Source organism: Palaemon carinicauda, chromosome 11 (genome assembly GCF_036898095.1).
Source record: "Palaemon carinicauda isolate YSFRI2023 chromosome 11, ASM3689809v2, whole genome shotgun sequence".
Taxonomy (NCBI): domain Eukaryota; kingdom Metazoa; phylum Arthropoda; class Malacostraca; order Decapoda; family Palaemonidae; genus Palaemon; species Palaemon carinicauda.
This window is the reverse complement of record NC_090735.1, coordinates 81,000,210-81,022,428: the sequence shown is the minus strand read 5'-3', so window position 1 is coordinate 81,022,428 and position 22,219 is coordinate 81,000,210. Positions and strand designations below refer to the sequence as shown.

At 45.5% G+C, this 22,219-nt stretch overlaps 1 pseudogene; it reads right to left on the bottom strand.

The window, feature by feature from the left end:
- Positions 1–11,893: 11,893 nt before the first annotated feature.
- Positions 11,894–12,012, bottom strand: LOC137650318 (5S ribosomal RNA; annotated as a pseudogene).
- Positions 12,013–22,219: the final 10,207 nt, after the last annotated feature.

The following is a 22,219-nucleotide window of genomic DNA, read 5'->3' as shown; positions in this document are numbered from 1 at the left end:
TAAAATTATTTGCATTATTTGTAATGGGAAAAATTGTTTCAGAATCCGAACAAATCACTTTTCGAACAGCCTTCTGGAACGGATTGTGGTAAAAAACCGAGGCTAGACTGAACCTCCAAAGGGATCTAACATTACTTATTTCTCACATCTTACTTTCAAGTAAACTATACCAATGCTGTTGTCATTTATTATAAATAAAACTCTTAATAGTACGTACAAATCATTACTGGAAATGGGATACCTTCTTGGTAGCAACTCGGCTGCCACACTCTTTGCCCGCGAATTAGCCTTCTCATTTCCAGACACACCTTCATGTGCCGGAATCCAGCAAAATCGAACTATTATACCTTTCATGCCAATAATCAAAAGCCACTCTAAAATCTTTAGAACTAAAGGATTATTGGAATTAAAAACTATTAAACTTGTAGGACACTTCTTTCATCGCTAAAACTGGTCAAATTGCCCTCGTCTTTTAACGCTATTTCTCAGTAGTGATTAGTATGTCATATAGATGGGCAGTAAATATAGAAGATGCTAGAGGAAGTGCACCTCTAAAATTAAAAGCACTACTATATACTCCAAATCCAACGCCAGCATCAGATTTGGAGCTATCAATGTATATAAAAGTTGATTCCATGTGTTCTTCAACATGTTCCATAAAGAGCATCCTGGCTTCTAAGTCAGTCATGTTCTTTTATATCCGGTAATTTCCTTGGAGGGGTTGATGATATCCTACATGGGAGCACTTTATTTCTACATACAGTATATCTAGACTGTTTAATATTTTTTTTACCCAGAACCATAAGGTTGGGGAAATTTTGGATGCAGATCAAAATGTCTATAATGCCTTACAAGGTTTGCAGTCTGACAGGCTTAAGATTCAGGAAGTCTTTGCAACCTAAACCAATACCGAATAATAGAAGACATCCGGTAAAGGTCTAAAGGTGACTCTCCAGTATCAACAAGGAGGCTTGGGATAGGCGAAGTTCTAAAGGCTCCTGTACACTATCTGATACCAGCATGGTGTAGAGAATCTCAAAATTTTAATCACCTTGGGGTGACTAAAGAGTATATATTTCCCACACATAACTAGTTTTTGAAAAAATCAAGGCCTTGTATAATTTCAAAAGGTTTTGCAGTCTACCCCACATGATGCATGGGACAATACTTTTAAAAGATTCAGAGCCTCAAGGCGTATTACTTTTAAGGCTTTCAAGTGAGGAACCCATGTAAGCCTCCAATCAAATATCAACCCTAGAAATCTAGTTTCACTTACACATGGGATCCGTTAACCTTTGATGTATATGACTGGGTCTGGATGTACTCCCCTAATATGAAAGAAATGAAAAAAAAAAACAGTTTTACTTGTCGAAAACTTAAATCCATTCACACAGGCCCACTGCATAATTTTTTTCAACAGAGTTGTAGTTTCCTCTCAACCATTGCTATTCTAGCTCCTGCAAATGGAATGGAGAGATCATCCACAAATACTTTTTAGAGAATATCTTTAGAATGACTGAGGATATCTCATTAATTGCTAGTGCAAATGGGGTTACACTCAGCACACTACCCAGGGGAACTCCTCCTCCTTGGCATTTCATCTATGATATGAGTTTTCCCACTCTCACCTGAAAAACTATGTGAAAGAAATGATTGAATAAATAGTGGTAAAACTCCTCTTAATCCTAAGTCATTAATGGTTTACAGTACACCATATCTCCATGCAGTATCGTATGCCTCTTCAAGTAAAAAAAAAAAGACTTATATGGTGCTGTTTGAAAGCAAAGGCTTCACAAATAGAGGACTCAAGTCGTATCAATACATCAGTTGTTGAGTGCATTTTTCTAAATCCACACTGGATAAGTGATAAAATAGCCTTCTTTTCAAGGTACCACATCAGTCTTGCATTGACCATCTTCTCCATGATCTTACAAAAGGAAGATGTCAATGCAATTGGTAGATAGTTTGCTGCTAAAAATTTATCCTTACCGGGTTTTAAAAAGGCTAAAATAATGGCTAATTCCCAAACACTTGGATAACTATAATCATGACATATTCTATTAATAATGCTTAGAATAAATAACTTTGTATTAACAGGTACATGTTTAAACATTGCATATGGAATTCCATCGGGTCCAGGGGCTGTATCATTACAAGTAGCAAATGCGGAATCAATCTCTCTTTCTGTAGATGGAGAATTGTATGACTCTTCCCTTCCTGTCGTTAAATTTTAAATTTTCTTTTCTTCAATGCTCCTATACTGGTGACCAGGAGCTGCTTTAAACTTGCATGATATATTTGAGAAATGATCCGGCAGGGCATTGCCAACCTTAATTGCTCCAATCACATACTGATCATTCATCTTCAACACTGGTGGTGGGTTGGGGGTGAATTTGCCTGCTATCTTTACAGAGGATGGTGGTGTTCAACTGTTAATGGATTGATTGATTGATTGATTTAAGGTTTTCAGGCATCCTGACATCTAAGGTCATTGACGCCGATATCATTTAGTTTATATATACAAAAAAAATTAAAGAATATTCAATTAAAACCATAAAAGTTGAATGTCATTATAAAAGTTAGATAGTTTTCAGAAGACCTGCTTCTGAAATAAATCTAAAAATGCCACCTGCATAGTAGGACACATCATGTCCAAGAATCTTGGCAAGGATGAACCTGCCACCCTCACCTCTAGCCTCAAACAAATATCTATTCCCTAAGTTATTATAATTGGGGCATTCGGTCAACAAATGCCTCACTGTTAGAGGTACTAAACAGTCTTCACAATACGGTTGTCGTTGACCCTTCAGCAGAAACTTGTGTGTCAACCGATTGTGACCAATACGGAGACGATAAAGAGAAGTCTCCCATTTTAGGGGAATCATGTTATACCTCCAAGGAGATATGACATTTGTTACTTCTCTCATTTTATTGCCATCTAGACTATCCCAGTGCTGTTGCCATTTATTACAAAGCAATTTCTTGATGTTTGGTAGGAAATCGTTACATGGAATGGGATAACTTCTTGGCAGCAACTCGGATGCAGCATTCTTTGCCAGTGAATCTGCCTTCTCATTCCCATACACACCTACATGAGCTGGAACCAAACAAAATCGAACCATTATACCTCTCAGTCCGATAATAAAAAGCCATTCTAAAATCTTTTAAACAAGAGGGTTGCTAGAATTAAAAACTTCTAAAGCTTGAAGGACACTCCTTGCATCACTAAAAATTGTAAAATTACCCTCCTTCTCCAACGCTATTTTCTCAATAGCGGTTAATATGCCATGCAGTTCGGCAGTAAATATGGAAGCTGTTAGAGGATGTGCACCTCTACAATTAAAACCATTACTATGTACTCCAAATCCAATGCCAGCATCAGATTTGGAGCCATCAGTATGTATAAAAGTCGATCCTCTATGTTCTTCAACATGTTCCATAAAAAGAGACCTGGCTTCTAGGTCAGTCATGTTCTTCTTAACTCCAATAAAGTATTTACAAAACGATATCTCTGGTAATTTCCATGGCAGCGTTGATGATACCTTGAATGGAAGTATGTACCTTAATTCTAATTATATCCAGACTGTCTAATAATTGTTTCACCCGAAAGCCATAAGGTTGAGGGGATTTTGGGTGCAACTCAAAGTATGATGTATGTCTTACAAGGCTTGCAGTCTGAAAGGCTAAAGAGTTAGGGAGTCTTTGCAATCTAATCCAATACCGAATAATGTAAGACATTCGGTAAAGGTCAAGAGGAAACTCAAGCATCAAAAAGGAGACTTGGGATAGGTGAGGTTCTAAATGCTCCTGTAGACAATCTAATACCAGCATGATGTACAGAGTCTAATATTTTTAACTGGTTTGGGGTGGCTGAAGAGTATATTTCACATCCATAACTAATTTTGGAAAAAATCAAGGCCTTGTATAATTTTAAAATAGTATTGCAGTCTGCCCCCCCCCCCCCCTGATGTATGGGACAATACTTTTAAGATATTCAGAGCCTCAAGACATTTAGCTATTAACGCTTTCAAGTGAGAAACCCATGTAAGCCTACAATCAAATATCAAACCTAAAAATTTAGCTTCACTTAAACATGGTATCAGTTGACCTTTAATGTATATATCCGGGTCTGGATGTACTCCCCGGATACAACAAATTGGACAATGGTAGTTTTACTTGTCGAGAACTTAAATCCATTCATCTCGGCCCACTGGTAAATTTTGTCAATAGAGAGTTGTATTTTTCTCTCAACCATTGCCATTCTAGTTCCAGCATATGATATTGAGAGATCATCCACAAATAATGTTGAGAGAGAACATCTTGGGAAATGACTGAGGATATCCCATTAATTGCTAGTGCAAACAGGGTTACACTCAGCACACTCCCCTGAGGAACTCCTTCTTTCTGACACTTACTCTCTGATAGTGTTTCCCCAACTCTCACTTGAAAAACTCTATGCGAAAGAAATGACTGAATAAATAGTGGTAGTTCTCCTTTTAATCCTAGTTCATGAATTGTTTTAAGTATACCATATCTCCATGTGGTATCATATGCCTTTTCAAGGTAAAAAAAAAAACTGTCACATGGTGCTGTTTGGAAGCAAAGGCTTCACAAATAGAGGACTCAAGTCTTATTAACACATCAGTTGTCGAGTGCATTTTTCTGAATCCACATTGAATCGGTGATAAAATACCCTTCTTTTCAAGGTACCACATCAACCTTGCATTGATCATCTTCTCCATGATTTTACATAAACAAGAGGTCAATGCAATAGGTCGATAGCTTGCTGCTAAAAACTTGTCCTTACCAACCAACCAACCAACAAAAACCTAAAAAGAAATTACCACTCTTAACAATGGACCCTTGAAACACCGACTCTCCATCCCCTGGATATGCTACCCCACACTGTTGATGACCTCTGCTAATTTGATTAGGGAAAATTCTCTTGATGACCTCAAACTGGAATGGACCATTCTACTGGCATTCTAAAACCGAGTAATTCGGGTAACACAAGGAAACTTCTAATCTTTCATGTTACTCAAATTCCAATAGAGACAAACTATGATAATCTATATAAAGCATTTGAGGGCTTTGGATGTATAAAATAAATAAGAATGAAACATGAAGTTGAAAAATGAGATTCATGGATATTTTACAGGAGTCATGATGAAGCATTTGAAGCATTATGTAACTTTCATATTATTAAGATTAATAATTTGAATGTCATGGCTGCTCTCTGCAATAAGGTACCAAAGGATTTGGATGTATGTAGGCCTACTGACTGGTTGAGAAAAGCTGAATCTATGGGGGATACATGGAATTATTTCAAAATATGCAAATTAATTTAGAAAAAATTAGGAACTATTGCACCAGGAGATATGTCTCGTTTTTTGAAAAAAATAGTTACCTTACGCATGCCAAATCAAGTACACAAGCTGTACTACTGTCCAACCTAAAAACAAGTAATGATGATATCATATTAGATGTCAAACCCCACCTAATTTTTGGCTATGTAAGAGGATTAGTTTTTAAACAAAGATTTATATGAATTTACAGGAGGAGGAGAAACTGGCCATGTGTTCACTAAATGTATGGAAAGTACACTAAGTCCTAGATACATCAATGATTATCCTCACTTTCCAGGATGCTGATGTACCTTTCCATATTATTATTGAAAATTATATTATTAAAGTACAACCATTCCAGCAGAAGCCATGGCAATGTTTTAATTGTTTTAAATTTTGGCACCCATCTAAAGTTTGCAAAAATGAAAAAAATGTGTGGTATTTTCTCCAAATTTTACCAAGGAGAATGTGCACTTGAGTCCAGGTCTTTAACTTGCAACTCAAATCATAAATCCACTGACAGGAGCTGCGAGCTGTATAAGTTAGAAGAAGCTGCCCTCAACCAATCATATTTGGAATATATAAGTGTGGGACATGCCAACAGACTATTGAGTAAATCAAATGGCAATGGTAACATATTAAGTCACACCCACCTAGTACTGCCAATAGTTAAAAATAAAGAAATATACCATTTGATTAAAGCTGAATGATGAGGTAAACATATTACTTCCTAAGGCTTTGCCATGGTGTATTAACACTGGGGCATTGCCCACCTTTGTACAACCTTCGTCCCCTATTAAAAAAATAGTACAAACCTCTCTCAGGCCATGTCCTTGCCAGATTTGATGGAGGTTCCACTTGAAAACAACTTACCTGATGCACCTGTAGTGGAAAATAAACAATATGCTCTCTCTACCTACCTCCAGATGATATTTTTATGATAATTTAGTAGAGGTGATTCAACAACAACTTCAACCTTTTTCTCTTACTGGGAGGTATGAATGGTAGACATCCTTTATGGGGTAATGTGAAACACAAGCGGTAATATTATATCAATTGTGGGAAATAAGGATGTCAGGCTCCTTAATACAGAGAGCCCACACACTTTCATGTTCAGACAGGTACCTTGTCGTTTATTATTATTATTATTATTACTATCCAAGCTACAACCCTAGTTGGAAAAGCAAGATGCTATAAGCCCAGGGGCTCCAACAGGGAAAAGTAGCCCAGTGAGGAAAGGAAATAAGGAAATAAATAAATGAAGAGAACAAATTAACAATAAATCTTTCTAAAAAAAGTAACAACGTCAAAACAGACATGTCATATATAAACTATTACAAACATCAAAAACAAATATATCATAAATAAACTATAAAGACTCATGTCCGCCTGGTCAACAAAAGAGCATTTGCTCCAACTTTGAACTTTTGAAGTTCTACCGATTAGGAAGATCATTCCACAATTTGGTAACAGCTGGAATAAAACCTTTAGAGTACTGCATAGTATTGAGCGTCATGATGGAGAAGGCCTGGCTATTAGAATTAACTGCCTGCCTAGTATTACGAACAGGATAGAATTGTCCAGGGAGATCTGAATGTAAAGGATGGTCAGAGTTATGAAAAATCTTATGCAACATGCATAATGAACTAATTGAACGACGGTGCCAGAGATTAATATCTAGATCAGGAATAAGAAATTTAATAGACCGTAAGTTTCTGTCCAACAAATTAAGATAAGAATCAGCAGCTGAAGACCAGACAGGAGAACAATACTCAAAACAAGGTAGAATGAAAGAATTAAAACACTTCTTCAGAATAGATTGATCACCGAAAATCTTGAAAGACTTACTCAATAAGCCTATTTTTTGTGCAATTGAAGAAGACACAGACCTTATATGTTTCTCAAAAGTAAATTTGCTGTCGAGAATCACACCTAAAATTTTGAAAGAGTCATACATATTTAAAGAAATATTATCAATACTGAGATCCGGATGTTGAGGAGCCACCGTCCTTGACCTACTTACAATCATACTTTGAGTTTTGTTAGGATTCAACTTCATACCACATAATTTGCACCATGCACTAATTCTAGCTAAATCTCTATTAAGGGATTCACCAACCCCAGATCTACATTCAGGGGATGGAATTGATGCAAAGAGAATAGCATCATCTGTATATGCAACAAGCTTGTTTTCTAGGACAAACCACATGTCATGTGTATATAGTATGAAAAGTAATGGGCCAAGAACACTACCCTGTGGAACACTGGATATCACATTCCTATAATCACTATGGTGCCCATCAACAACAACTCTTTGACATCTATTACTTAAAAAATCAATAATAATGCTAAGAAACGACCCACCCACTCCCAACTGTTTCAGTTTGAAAACAAGGGCCTCATGATTAACACGGTCAAAGGCAGCACTAAAATCAAGGCCAATCATACGAACTTCCTGACCACAATCAAGGGATTTCTGTACAGCATTGGAGATTGTAAGAAGGGCATCACATGCTCTGCTCCAAGCCCTTTACGAAAACCAAATTGCAAACTAGGGAGTAGATGATTATCTTCAGCAAACCTATTAAGACGTTTTGCCAGAAGACGTTCAAAAACTTTAGATAATATGGGTTATGGAAATTGGGCGGTAATCAGTGGGACTTGAGCTACCACAAACACATTTACATAGAGGAGTAACATTACCAATTCTCCAACAAGTGCTAAAAGCTCCTCTTCTTACTAACTAGCGCAAAATAACAGATAACTTTGGAGCTAAGAAATCTGCTGTCTTTATAAAAAACAAAGGAGAAATACCATTTGGGTCTACACCTCCATAAGCATCAAGGTCCACCAACAGAGCTTTAATCTCACGAGATCGAAAAGCTAAACTAGTTAGTTTAGCCTCAGGAAAACAGGAATGAGGAAGTTCAAGTTTTTCATTACTCTGTTTACTGTCAAAAACATCAGCCAAAATGTGACCTATCAATCGCAAGCTCTAATTGCTTTCTTCACTTTGAATGGAGGACATTAGATGATTGGCATACTAGTCATCATGCACTAATCATTATAAACACCAATAATGGTCCACCTTTACAGATATTGCCACGATGGAATCTTGACAAGGCAGACTGGGATAATTTTCATGAGCTAAACAAAATTGAAGGGAATGCAGAACAGTTTGAAAATATTGATGATGACATAAGACTTATTGAATGGAACCCTTCATACAGCAGGAGTTAATTACCAAAACAACAGGGTTATCAATCGACGACTAGTCCCCATGTGGTCATCAGAACTAAGTGCCTTGCACAGAGCCACAAGAAGGTCTTTAACTCTATTGCGCAGACCCCATACTGAGGACAATTTGATTATATACAAGAAATGTAGAGCACAGCTCCTTCTTGCCATGAAAGAAGCTAGGTGCCAGTCTTGGGTATCTTTTGTTTCTTCCATTAACTGTTGAACACCACCATCCTCTGTAAAGATAGCAGGCAAATTCACCCCCAACCCACCACCAGTGTTGAAGATGAATGATCAGTATGTGATTGGAGCAATTGAGGTTAGCAATGCCCTGCCTGATCATTTCTCAAATATATCATGCAAGTTTAAAGCAGCTCCTGTTCACCAGTATAGGAGCATTAAAGAAAAGAAAAATGACTAATTCGAAGATAATTTGTATTTTTCCTAACCATACAAACCTTAGCTATTTACATTGGGTTTACCTTTTAGCGCAGCTGAAATGGCGAGCCATTAGAATTTAACGAGGGTGTATTACCCCCGCGCTAGTTAGCGGGGGGGTAGGGGAGTGGTAGCTAGCTACCCCTTCCCCCTCTCACACACAGATGAATGCTCACTTTCACTTAGAGGTAGGACTTGTCTTGGGGGACAGGGCTGGCGGGCAAATATGTGTAAATAGCTAAGGTTTGTATGGTTAGGAAAAATACAAATTATCTTCGAATTTGTCATTTGTTCCGTAACCGAAATACAAACCACGCTATTTACATTGGGTGACTTACCCATTAGGTAGGGTGGAAAGTCCCCAGCCATACTGGATTTGGCTTTACCCGGGGACTCAGAATCCGAGTGAGTCGCACTCGAGAAAAGGAGTCCCTGCACCTCACAAGTTCCTTGCTCCGCAAGGAACCGTGTGGCCTACATAAGCTTGTGTGTGAAGGAAGAAGTGTGACCCGTCCTAGGCAGTTGACCTGGAGTTCCAGAAGGAACTCTGGGTTAGGACGTTCCCAATACCACCTCGTCAGGGTATGGGGGACGCGACAGTATTGACTCAATACTCGGAACACAAGGAAGCATGGTTTACCTGCAGAGGTTCGAGGTCAGCTATGCAGAGACCAGGATGCTGCTTCCCCGTAGAGGGGATGATGAAGAAAGAAATAAGGGCCAGACATACTTCTTTCGTTCATGCAGACTAAAACCTGATAACAATGCCCTCAACCTTCTGCTACCTGTCCATAAAGGAGCCTGAGGTTAGACCAGCTGTTGTGTAGCCACCACAGAGCGATAGAAAACGTATCGAGACTCCTGTGGGTCACGCCCTGCAGGAAGCGGGCTGCGAAGGTCATTAGACGCTTCCAGACTCCAGCTTGTAGCACCTGCGTCACAGAGTAGTATTACTCGAAGGCGAGGGACGTTGCGATGTATCCAACATCGTGCTGTAGGGCGACGTGACGGGGGAGGGTCTGGAGACAGGTCGAGATGAATGTCCTTGAGTCCGGGCTGAAGAGGTATACTGGTGACTCTCCCCCGTGTCCTCCTTGTGCTCCCAAATCGGCTGCAACTGAGGACAAACTGCAGCTGTTCCCAAAGCTAACCTCTCGATTCCTTTACTGGCAAGAAAGAGAAGGTCTTGGGACATCAGATACAGAATGGAGACTCAAAATCTTGAAGGAATTGGACCGAAGGGCCGGGACCCCCAGATTCTGAGTCTAGCCAACAACTCAGGAGCGAACCTGAATGTTGCCTTCCCCTCTTCCTTAGAAAGGGCGGAGTTGTACGAGACCAAGAAGATTGCTTACACACTGGCCGTGGCCAGAGTGAGCAGGAGACCCAAGGCGGAATACAATCCGAGGCCTGTCGTAAAGGGTCTTGAGAAGATCTCTTAAAGGACTAAAAGTCCGAGCCATGCTCCAAGTTGGAGGTCTTCCTCCGACTAGGGCAGGGACAATCGTAGCTTCGCATGAGCGAGGAAAGATCCAGCGGGCAGGAAAAAGTTATTCCTTTAGGCCTGAAGGTCAGGGAAAGGCTGAGCGACGGGCTTCATTGCCGAGAGCGGAAAGGAGTTTCCTCCCGCCGAAAGGCAATAAGACCGTTATTGCTCGAGAAGAGGCCTCAAGGGAAGAGGTATATCTCCCACGGCACCAACCACCGAAGACTCTTCACTTTGCCTGGAAGACCCCTGCGGATGACTATCGCAGATGACGCGACCTCCGTACCGCAACTGTAGCGGGTTGTCTCTTCTTGAGGTGGAGGCGTAGTGTGTCCAGGCATGAAGCCGAAGCGACGCCCCGGTTCGGGAGAGATGTCGCAGTGTGTTTGTTTGAGTAGTCTGCGCCGTGGGAGAAGCTCTCCCAGGAGTTCCGTCAGGGGAAGCAGAGGGTCCAGAAACCGTTCTGCGCATAGTCCCAGTGGAGCTCTCCCATTGAAAGGTTGACAGACAACCTGGTCTTGTTGAGACCCATTTTCCACAGACAAAAAGGAGGGAAGACGCAGGCGTCAAAGTTGTCCCTCCATCACCGGAATGCATCTTGCCAGAGTCTCGGGGTCTGAGACTGGGGGGAAGAACAGCGGAAGCTTGAGGCTCCAAGCTGTCGCGATCAGGTCCCCCAGACCAGGACTTGCTGGTTACTCAAGGTCAAAGACCCCCAGGTACACTCTCTCTACGAGGCTCTGCTCGGATAGTCGGAGAGAACATTCCTCTGCCTGGAATGAGAGAGCCGATGGTGGTATTGAGATAATCTCAATCATCCCGGTATCTCTACTGCAAGATGTGAAGGTGTGAAAATGCGTCCCCTGCTGGTTAGAACACGCCAGAATCACGAAGTCGACGCGCACGGGGCGACTCGGCAGGAGCTGTAGGATCTGTAGAGGGGCCAGACTACGGCCCCTAAGCCTGCCTGAATGATGGAGAGGTATCCTTCAGGTCTTGACCATAGGCCTGGACCGGAACATGCCCCCCCCCCCCCCTTTCCTTTGACGAGTCCGAGAACAGCATCAAGAATGTGGGGAAAGGACGAGAATATCCACTACCATCAAGAGGTTCCATAGGTCAACACCCATTGCAGGTCTAATAGTTCCGCTGGTCCCATAGGGGCCAGGAAGTCCGGTTAAACGTTGCCTGAAACCACCGGAACTTGGACCGCCCCACATGGAACTTATCCTGAGGCGACCGTTCGGACTATAGACGGGTCAATGAGGAAAGGAGAACTAAGAAACATTCCAAGGTAGGGCTGAAAGCTCTGCTTGACTGAGAACAGGTACTGCGACTCTCCTCAGTCTTGCCACAGTCAACTGAAAGGAAGGCTCGGAGGATGTGGCAACAGAATCTGGCGTCCCCAGGTGGTCACCCATCCAAGTACCGACCAGAACCGACATTGCTTAACCTCGCTGGACGGACGAGAAGCGGGGTTTCCAACGTGGTAAGGCCGTTGACTCAATATCATGGCCAGATACTCCAGATGTTGAGGCAGAAGAAGAGAAGGCTCCAAGCAAAATACCATGAACCCACACTCATGGTAAGCATCCGGAAGCTTGTCCCGGCGCTGAAGAAGGTCAAACCCGAGCCTACCGGAGTTGACCAGCCCTACAAAAAGCAGAGGAGGCGGAAGCCTGCACCTGAGCGGCCATGAGGAAAGCAGGGAGAGTTCTATGGGGAATAAAACCTGCTATGCCACGGCGGGATAGCCACACTGCATCATAAGCAGGAATACTTGCAGTCTAGGCTGAATTCCACGAGCTCCCTGGAAGATGGATGGAATGGAAACTGAAAGTACCCGTCCTTCCAATCCAGGGTTTAAGGAGTCCTGTCGCCTCGTTACCAGTCTGATCGATTCTGCTGTTCTACGCTGGCCGAAGTTTGTTCGACAAACTTGATCAGGGCTGAGAGGTCGACTACGGAACTCCCCTCTCAGATCCTTCCTTACAAGAAAGGATCGACTGAAGCCGTCGATGATCCTATGGAGGACCTTCGCCTAAGGTATGGATCATTCTGCCCAACCGGGCAACTCTTGCCGACGCTATAGCATAGAGGTTCAGAGACACTGAATTCGCTGACAGAGACGGCAGGCGCGATATCCTTGGCTGATCACAGAGATTGTGCGGGAATGGGCATCGGGAAGCTGTCATCCGGATGAGTAACCTTAAGCATCCTCCCAGCGAGAAACCTGCAATCCTAGAGTTCGTGAACTCTGCCGCTCCTTTTAGGACTATGCCCCCCCCCCCGGGGGAGCCTCCCATGCCATCTGTTCCTGACAGGAGGAAACTGCAATTGGACACCTTGTCCCAGTTGTCGTAGCCGATAACTTAGGCCGACGTGGTTGAAAGAAAAGGGCGCTGGAGCCCTGCAGAGTCTGGAAGAAAGCGCCTTGGAGGAGTGAAAACGGAAGTCGATTTCCTCTGCACAGCCGCTGTCTAAGTCTCTGTCCTTGGGTACAAACAAACTCTTCTCAAGGATGGAAGGGTGTCTGAGGTCGTCGACCTCCACAGATGAGACACCCGAAGGAAGCCCTCAGTCAGCGCGTCCAGATGTTACAACATCAAGCTTGTCCGCAAGTTAGATACTTAACGACGAAAGGCCAAGGTGCCTGAGCTCGAGAGGAGAAAAGTACCCATGATCTTCCTGTAGCTTCCTTGAACCAAACCTCGGGCCGTAACCGAGGAGGGAAAGGACCTGGTAAGCCCCCAGAGGAAGGGGTAAGCAGTCACCCCTTGGCCGATGGAGAAATCTCGAACGGAAAGAGGAGTGTTGCTCAGACCTCCCTGAAGTTTCTTCCTATTCTTGCAAGTGCCATGCTCTGCGCTTACGGGGTGAGGCCGTGTTCTGGAAATACGCTCCAGAAGAACTCGCCAGGCTGGCCATGCTGCGAAAACCCCAATGGGAATCGTGGTCGCAATCGCCCTGGAGCTCGCGCGATGGTAATTCAAAGATTTGCGTGTGGGCAAACGTGGAAGCGCCCATGCGCGGTCACGCAGGAACGCTAACGAAGGTGAGCGCAGAAGGAGGGCGAGCATGGTAGGAAGGGCGAGAGCTGGTGGTCGGCGAGCGATAACCCATAGACGAGCAATGGATACTGCAAGAATTAAGCCGACGTTCGTGCGAAGAAACACTGTAGGTTCAAGCGATGGAACACCGTCGGTTCGCGCGACGGAACACCGTCGGTTCGCGCGACGGAACATCGTCCGTCCGCGCGATGGAATACCGTTGGTTCGCGCATGGGCGAACATTGGAGAGCATGTGCGCGGACGCGCATGAGCGTAGACGTGCAGGCACGTGGGCGCGCAGGCGAATGATCGCGCGGGCGAGCAGGCAAGCGGTCGCGCGGGCGCGCAGGCGAACGGTCGCGCGGGCGCGCAGGCGAGCGGTCGCGGGGTGGGCAGGTGAATGAGCGCGAGTCCGAGGCGGCGAACGCAAGCGTTAGCGCGATGCCGAGGAAACGCGCTGCCGCGTGGGCGAGGAAGACCGCTGGCGATATGGATCAACAGGCGATCGGTGGTGAGCTGGTGAGCGCTAACTCGCAGGTTGGCAATGGCGCGTTGGTGAGCGATGGCGAGCAGCATGCGCAGGTGGGCGATCGCGCGATGGCGAGCAGCATGCGCAGGTGGGCGATCGCGCGATGGCGAGCAGCATGCGCAGGTGGGCGATCGCGCGATGGCGAGCAGCATGCGCAGGTGGGCGATCGCGCGATGGCGAGCAGCATGCGCAGGTGGGCGATCGCGCGATGGCGAGCAGCATCCGCAGGTGGGCGATCGCGCGATGGCGAGCAGCATGCGCAGGTGGGCGATCGCGCGATGGCGAACAGCATCCGCAGGTGGGCGATCGCGCGATGGCGAACAGCATCCGCAGGTGGGCGATGGCGAGCTAGTAGCTGGTGAACCATGTTCCTTCAGAAGTGTTGGAGAACGTTGGCGTGCCGGCTGTAACACACGCGGGCGATCCGGAGATCGCCGAAAGACAGGTGATCGCTGACGTGTAGAACGCTGTTGAATAGGCGATACTAAAATCGCCTGTGCGCGCTGGCGAGCAGGTGAACGCTGGCGAGCAGGTGATCGCTGGCGAGCTGATGATCGCTGACGAGCAGAAGGCAACGCGTGGAAGCCTGCGCATAGAAGAAGAGTCCTTGACCCAGACCTGAACCGAAGTTCTAGATCGCGAGGGCGAACGTGGGCGCACAGGGCGCGTAACAGGAACCAACAGGAACAGCAGGGATGATCATCATGAGAGCGCTGACGAACAGGAGAGCGCTGGCGAAAGGAGAGCGCTAGCTATCAGGAAGCGCTGATGAGCAGGAGAGCGCCTGTGCGCTAACACTGAGCAGGAGCAGGAGAGAACACAGCAGAAGGGCGCGCAGGGGAACCCTGACACGCAAGGGAAGAACCCCCGTGGGAGGCAACCCTTTGCCCCGAAGGGAACGTTGTCCGTCGGGAGACAGATGTCCATCGGAAGACCGTAGCCTGTCAGCCGGGAGACTGATGTCCGTTGGAAGACAGTTGTCCGTCTGGAAGACAGTTGCCGTCGGAAGACGAGATCAGACTGCTGTCCATCTGCATCTCCGTTTGTAGGCTGCAAACGGAGATTCAAAAAGGCGCCTCTTAGCACCCTTATAGGGAGATGAGAGGCCCTTACGACGAGGCGGACGGTGGGCCTTACGGCGAGGGAGGCCAACAGCAGCAGAAGAATCCTCCGAAGAGGAGTCTCTATGAGTGTACTCTCTTGCGAACGAAAGAGAAACACTTCGTAGAAGAGACTGGTCAGCCAGTGGCCTAAAAGGAGCAATCCTCCGAAGAGGGGCTCCTGCAGTTGCCCAGCCCCTTGAGCGAAACTGCAGATGTGACAGCTCAGCACCAAGAGCATAGTCGCACGAAAAAAAGGCAAGAGAAGAACCCCCCAAAAGGGAAAAAACTCAAGCCTGGACAGGAAAAACTTCCCTCGGAAGGAAAGTTACCAAGCCAAGGAGGCAAGCCTCCTGAGAGTTCTAAAATGAACTGGAGAGCTGTCCGTCGTCACGGGAGTACTTCCAGTAGAAGGAGACACGCCCCTGACGAAAATACAAGGGGGGAGGCAGCAACAGCCGAATCCCCAGGCCTCAACAAGACAGCTCACACCGTTGCCATATTACAGAAACGAACTAGATCGGTAACTGTAAAAAAATAAAACAATAATCATTAGTACACATTCATTCCCCCGGGAAGGCTCCGAAGAGGAATCCCGAGGGAAAGGAAACAAGAATTACACAACAGGCACGTGCCCTCACAACCACTTACACTCATGGAAGGAGAGCTGTAACCAAAACAGAATTATAACAATTATAATTATGAAACTATGTAATTATGTAATTTAAAAATGAATGAACACTAAAGAAAGAACGAAAACCCCGAAAGGAATCGTTCTACAAGCTGAAAAAAACAACTACAATTAGATTCATAAACTAATTGAGACAAACGTACGGCGTAGCAACCCCCCCACACGGAAAGGAAGCTACAAGGGCGTAGTAACACGTAGTAAAAGGGTGAACGACGTCAAGAGAGAGAGAGAGAGACCGAAGTCAAACTCGATCGCCACCCATAAAATTACGCCGTGGTGGCCAACTGCCGAGGACACCACGTAGATATCGTACACTACACACACAAATCTGAAAAGGAAACTTACTGATTTCTATATTCAAATATATATACAAACATGAAAACATGTTTACATATATATTGAGTAAAAGAAAAGTAAGCGATTAAGTAAAGACAAAACAAACAATGGCTGCCAAGAGAGGACCAAGACAGAGACGTCTGTCACAGTCCGAGCCAAAAGTGAAAGTGAGCATTCATCTGTGTGTGAGGGGGGGGAGGGGTAGCTAGCTACCACTCCCCTACCCTCCCGCTAACTAGCGCGGGGGTAATACACCCTCGTTAAATTCTAATGGCTCGCCATTTCAGCTGCGCTAAAAGGTAAACCCAATGTAAATAGCGTGGTTTGTATTTCGGTTACGGAACAATTTAAAATTTAACAATGGGAAGGGAAGAATCGTATAATTCTCCTTTTACTGAAAGAGAACTTGATTCTGCACTCACTACTTGTAACGATACAGCCCCTGGACCCGATGGAATTCCATATGCAATGGTTAAACATGTACATTTTAATACAAAGTTATTTATTTTAAGTATTATTAATAGAATATGGCATGATCATAGTCACCAAAGTGTTTGGGAACTAGTCATTATTTTAGCCTTTTTAAAACCCGGTAAGGACAAGTTTTCTGGGGCGACCTGTGACGGCCGGTGAAAAGGGTCCTTCTCTACACTTTTCTAATATAAATCTTCCAAATATACTAGAGAAAGATAAAAGCATGGAATGCAAAGGTTACTACCCTCGCGCGATCACCTTGTGGGTGTCGTGTATACAACAGGGGTGTGTGAAAACCACTATTCACAGGCTGTCTTCCATTTAGATAATCCCTTCATCAAAGGGGAGGGCCGTGACAGGCCCTAGAGAACACAGTTGGACTACCCCACCGACACCTACTACGCGCGCCCTCCAGGTCATCCTTCTGTTTTGGACTTGCCCGCTAAGTCGTTAATTGTTTTGTTCGGTGTTTTTCGCAAGTGATTGTCGTTAATTCAACATGACTGACGTTGCTACTTCACCTTTACCAATGTTGAGTACCATAGTTTGTTTTGACAGTTTATTTCAGTACCGGGCATTTGTTCTTTTTCCAGTATTGTGGATTTTAGTTTTGGAAGCGGTTGGCCTGCCTCGGTATCGGCAGCCATTTTGGTTTTGTTCGCTTCGGTAGTTTTTCAAGTTAATATTGCCCATCTGGTACTCTGTCATCTAGGTTATATCATACATAATTAAAATTATTTGTTTCTGTTGATTCATCTGTCACTGACCAGAGTCTCAAGGAACATCCAGACTTATGTCTTCTTTCTTTTACAGAAAGTCCGCTGTGCTGCCAAGGGCTGCTCTGCTGCCTTTACTGATCCCATGGGCCATGATCTATGCCGCTCCCATGCACATTGCGCCATATCCTTCTCTCGGGAACCGGGACAAGCCCCCTACATGGTATGGTTCCCGGAGTCATGCACGCTCTGTTATGAGCTGTCATCCCTACTCCTGAGCGAGGATGTAAGTTGGTTCTAGTTTGTTCCTGTTAATATCCTTTGCGATGAATTAATTGGTCTTTATATATTTACATCGATTATTGCTTCATCATTAATCCCCTCTCCTCTTTCAGGCTGATGATGAATCTCTCCGGGAGGCAAGAGCTACTCTCCGTCCGTGGGTGTCAGGTTTTGGGAGGAATGCACCGTCTGGCGCACCCTATCTCCTTGATGGAGACATGGCTTCTCGCCTATTCCCGGGCTCTACTACTGCAGCAGTTCCACCGGAGACAGCGGCCCCGTTAATTGAGGCGGTTAGAGCATCCATTTTAACGGAGGAAGAGGTTTTATTGACGGAGGACGCGTCCTTTCTAGATCTGGACGACGAACCCATGGATGAGCAGGTAGGTGGTGATGAGTTGGTGGACCCCCTTTCACCCCGCACTCCTTCCTCTACTGCTTCCTTTCACGGCTTTGATAAACCTACGGCTTCTCCTCGAGGTCCCTCCGTTCCTGTACGACCCAAGGTGAAGCCACTACGTACCTTTAAGCCTTCAGCTTTGCCATTATCAGTGTCACCGGTCCCGGGACCCTCAAAGGATCCTGATGTTCATATTACTTTACCTAAAACCGTGACTACTAAAAAGACGAAGTCCGCTAAGTCCAGGGCTTCGTTAGCGGATCGGGCTCGGGAGCCCGCCTTATCCGCCACCATGGTCAGGGATATTGTGAAAGAGCAGATACAACAGCATCTACAACAACATTCTAGGACAACTCAAGGAGCTATGACGGAGCTCAAAGATATGGTGGCGAATCTGATCCGTTCCGGAACTCAGATGCCTCCTCCTTCAGCCCCAGACGCATTGAAGTTACCCTCCTTCGATAAAAACAACCCTTGGAGCTTTGCCTTACATGCTCCATATATAGATGGTGCCATAACTCTGGAGGGCATAGGCACCCGCCCTCTAGAGGACCTAGAATTTTACCCTCCGGGACTAGAATTCCCATTCAACGGCTTCATCCGATTGAAAGAACATGCCTTGGTTAGGTTAGACAAGGTACCGAAGGAAACGGTAATATTTCCTAAAGAGCAGGCCCAAGCTCTCTGGGCCAGGACGTTGTCGGACTGGGGGTGCACTAATTCCAAGCTCACCCCACACAAAGGAGCCTACACCATATTTACAGCTTCTCCAGATATTACCTTGCCTATTACAGATTAAGTGGCAGGTCTTACTTTTCAAGCTATCAAAGAAGGTTCTGCCATGCCGGCTCTTAAAGAGATGGACCCCACCTCCATGCTCATCCCGAGTACCGCTACTATCTGGGATGATGCACCCTCTACTTTCACAGTAGGGAAGTTAGACCCAGACTGCGCCTCTAATCTGTTTTCCGAGAAGCTTCCCAAATTACCGGAAAATCTTCTCAAGACTGAGTTTGAGGCACGGAATAGGTTAGCTAGGTCTCTCCACTCCATTACCTCCGTGGAGTCTCTAGCCTCGCTTTATCCGACTGAGACCTTGTTCCGGGTATTCACAAAGAACCTGTCTCTGTCCTTCCAAATCGACCTACACGAGTTTTGTTCGGCTCGGGTTAGTTGCAGGAAACACGTTCTATCTGAGGCCTCGATCAGGCATGAACCGAACAGACTGATAGCTTCCCCCTACTGGGGTAAGAACCTTTTTCCTCAGGAGGAGGTGAACAAGGTTCTACAAGACGCTGCGAGCAAACCAAAATTTGCAAGCGAGATGGGGCCTCACTGCCAAAAGGAAGGTTGAAGCTCAAAAGCAAACCTTCTTCAGGAAGAAACAGAGATTTGCCCCTTACAAGACGAGCCGAGGTCATTAACATCAATCGTCTGTTACCCACTCGTCATCACAGTCTCCCGCTGCTTCGTCGACTCTACAACCGAATCACCCTCAACAGGTGGTCTACCTCACTGCTCCCCCAGGTACCCAACCCAACCCCGTTTGGATGCCCTCACCCGCATACAACCCTAGCTACGAACCCTCAGGTCCCTTTCGTGGACACCAGAGAGGTAGCTACAGGGGTAGAGGACAGTTCCGTCAACGAGGCGGACCTAGGACAAGGGGTTCTCGAGGAGGGAAAGGACCTACATTCACTCCCTCGCAATGATATAGTCCCGGTAGGGGGGAGACTTTACCACTTTCGAGACCATTGGACCTTCAGTCCGTGGGCTCACAGCATAGTCTCCAAAGGTTTGGGGTGGAAATGGTCACAAGGTTCTCCTCCTCCACCAGTGGCCTTCTTCCAGAAACCCACTACCATACTGAGAGAGTACACCACAGAGTTACTAAAGAAAAAAGCAATCAAACGGGTTCGATCGCTGAAGTTCCAAGGCCGCCTGTTCACAGTTCCGAAGAAAGGCTCGTCGGCATTGAGAGTGGTCCTGGACTTGTCAAAGCTAAATTCTTACATCCTCTGCGACAGGTTCTGGATGTTGACTATCTCTCAGGTACGGACCTTACTTCCCCGTGGGGCTGTCACCACCTCTATCGATCTTACCGACGCCTATTATCACGTACCAATAGCTCGAAACTTCTCTCCTTACCTAGGTTTCCGTCTAGGCAGGAAAGCCTTTGCGTTCAAAGTCATGCCCTTCGGCCTCAACATTGCACCCAGGATATTCACGAAGCTGGGAGAGACAGTGTTAGAACAACTCAGGAACCAAGGGATTCAGATCGTTGCTTATCTGGACAATTGGCTCATTTGGGCTCGGTCGGCACTGGAATGCAACAGAGCTACGAAGAAAGTACTTCCTTTTCTCGCCAACCTGGGATTTCGGGTCAATCTCCGAAAATCCCGCCTACTACGATCAGACCACTTCGAATGGTTAGGCATACAGTGGGACCTTTCACAGCACAAGCTGTCTCTACCTCCCAAAAAGGTAAGAGAAATAGCTTCCAAGATCAAGAATTTTCTCAAACACAAACAGGTGTCCAGAAGAGCCTTAGAAAGAATCCTCGGCCTTCTTCAATTCGCTTCAGTAACAGATCGACTATTGAAAGCAAAACTCAAAGACATCAATCGAGTTTGGAGAAAGAGAGCCACAGTACCTTTAAGAGACAAGGTCTCGAAGATCCCCTCTGTCTTGAAAATGAGGCTACAGCCATGGTCCAACCCAAAGAACCTCACCAAATCGGTTCCTCTTCAATTCCCACCTCCACAAGTGACAATTCATACAGACGCGTCTCTGAGTGGATGGGGGGGTTACTACGAACATCAGATGTTTCAGGGCTCTTGGTCACCCGCCATGAAACACTTCCATATCAATGTTCTCGAAGCCATGGCAGTGTTCTTGACCCTGAAGAGACACTCTCCTCCGAGGTCGACCCACATCAGAGTAGTGTCAGACAGCACAGCCGTAGTACACTGCATCAACAGAGGAGGATCCAAGTCGCCCAACCTGAATCAGATCCTAGTCACTATCTTCGCCTTGGCAACAGAAAAAAACTGGTTCCTGTCAGCAACTCACCTAGCGGGAGTCCAGAATGTGATAGCGGACTCACTATCCAGGACGAAACCACTGGAATCAGAATGGTCTCTGGACATAATTTCATTCCAGTGGATACTCAGACTGGTTCCGGGCCTCCAGGTAGATCTATTTGCAACTCAGATGAATCACAAACTTCCGTGTTATGTGACACCAAACATGGACCCTCAGGCTTATGCCATAGATGCATTAACCCTGGATTGGAACCACTGGAGGAAGATTTACCTATTTCCAACAGTGAATCTTCTAATGAAAGTATTGCACAAACTACGCTCCTTCCGGGGGGCAGTGGCCTTAGTAGCACCTCACTGGCCAAAGAGCAGTTGGTTTCCTCTCCTCCTCGAGTTGAAACTCCGACCCTTCCGGATTCCATTCCCCAAACTGACCCAAGTAATCCAAACACAGACTGTGTCAGATTCCTCAAGGATAGCCAAAACCCTAACTTTGTGGACTTCATGAAGTTTGCAGCTCGTAAAGACGCAAACATTGACCCGGAAAAGGGATTTTGACGAAGAAAAAATCTATTTCTGGGCGAGAGACCCGTGTCACCCAGTGAAATGCTCCTTTAGCACTATTTCTAAGGTATATGACTGCTATATATTACCAGAGAAAAAATTGCATGGGAATGCCAAGTTGAACCCAGCTCGCTCACCTGTATAAGGTGTCGATATAATACTGGGGCGCGATAAATTACAACCAGAGGCCTCGCACCATTTAGATGTCTCCTGTCAAAATCCCCGAACAGCGAGGCGCCGTTCAACCTCGTACTACTACTAACCAACCCACGCCAGTGACGTCACTCCTTATAGCACCCCAGATTGGGGCCCAATTAGGGAGGGACGGGCGGGTTCACTGGGCGACACGGGTCTCTCGCCCAGAAATAGATTTTTCCTTCGTCAAAATCCCTTTTCTGGGCTCCGACCCGTGTCGGCCAGTGAAATCGTACCAGAGAATGGGGACCCAATAAGGATAACTACCTGGAGGGAATAACACAAAATTAATATAGCTGATGAATTTTAATATAAAAAAAGAGGGACATGGA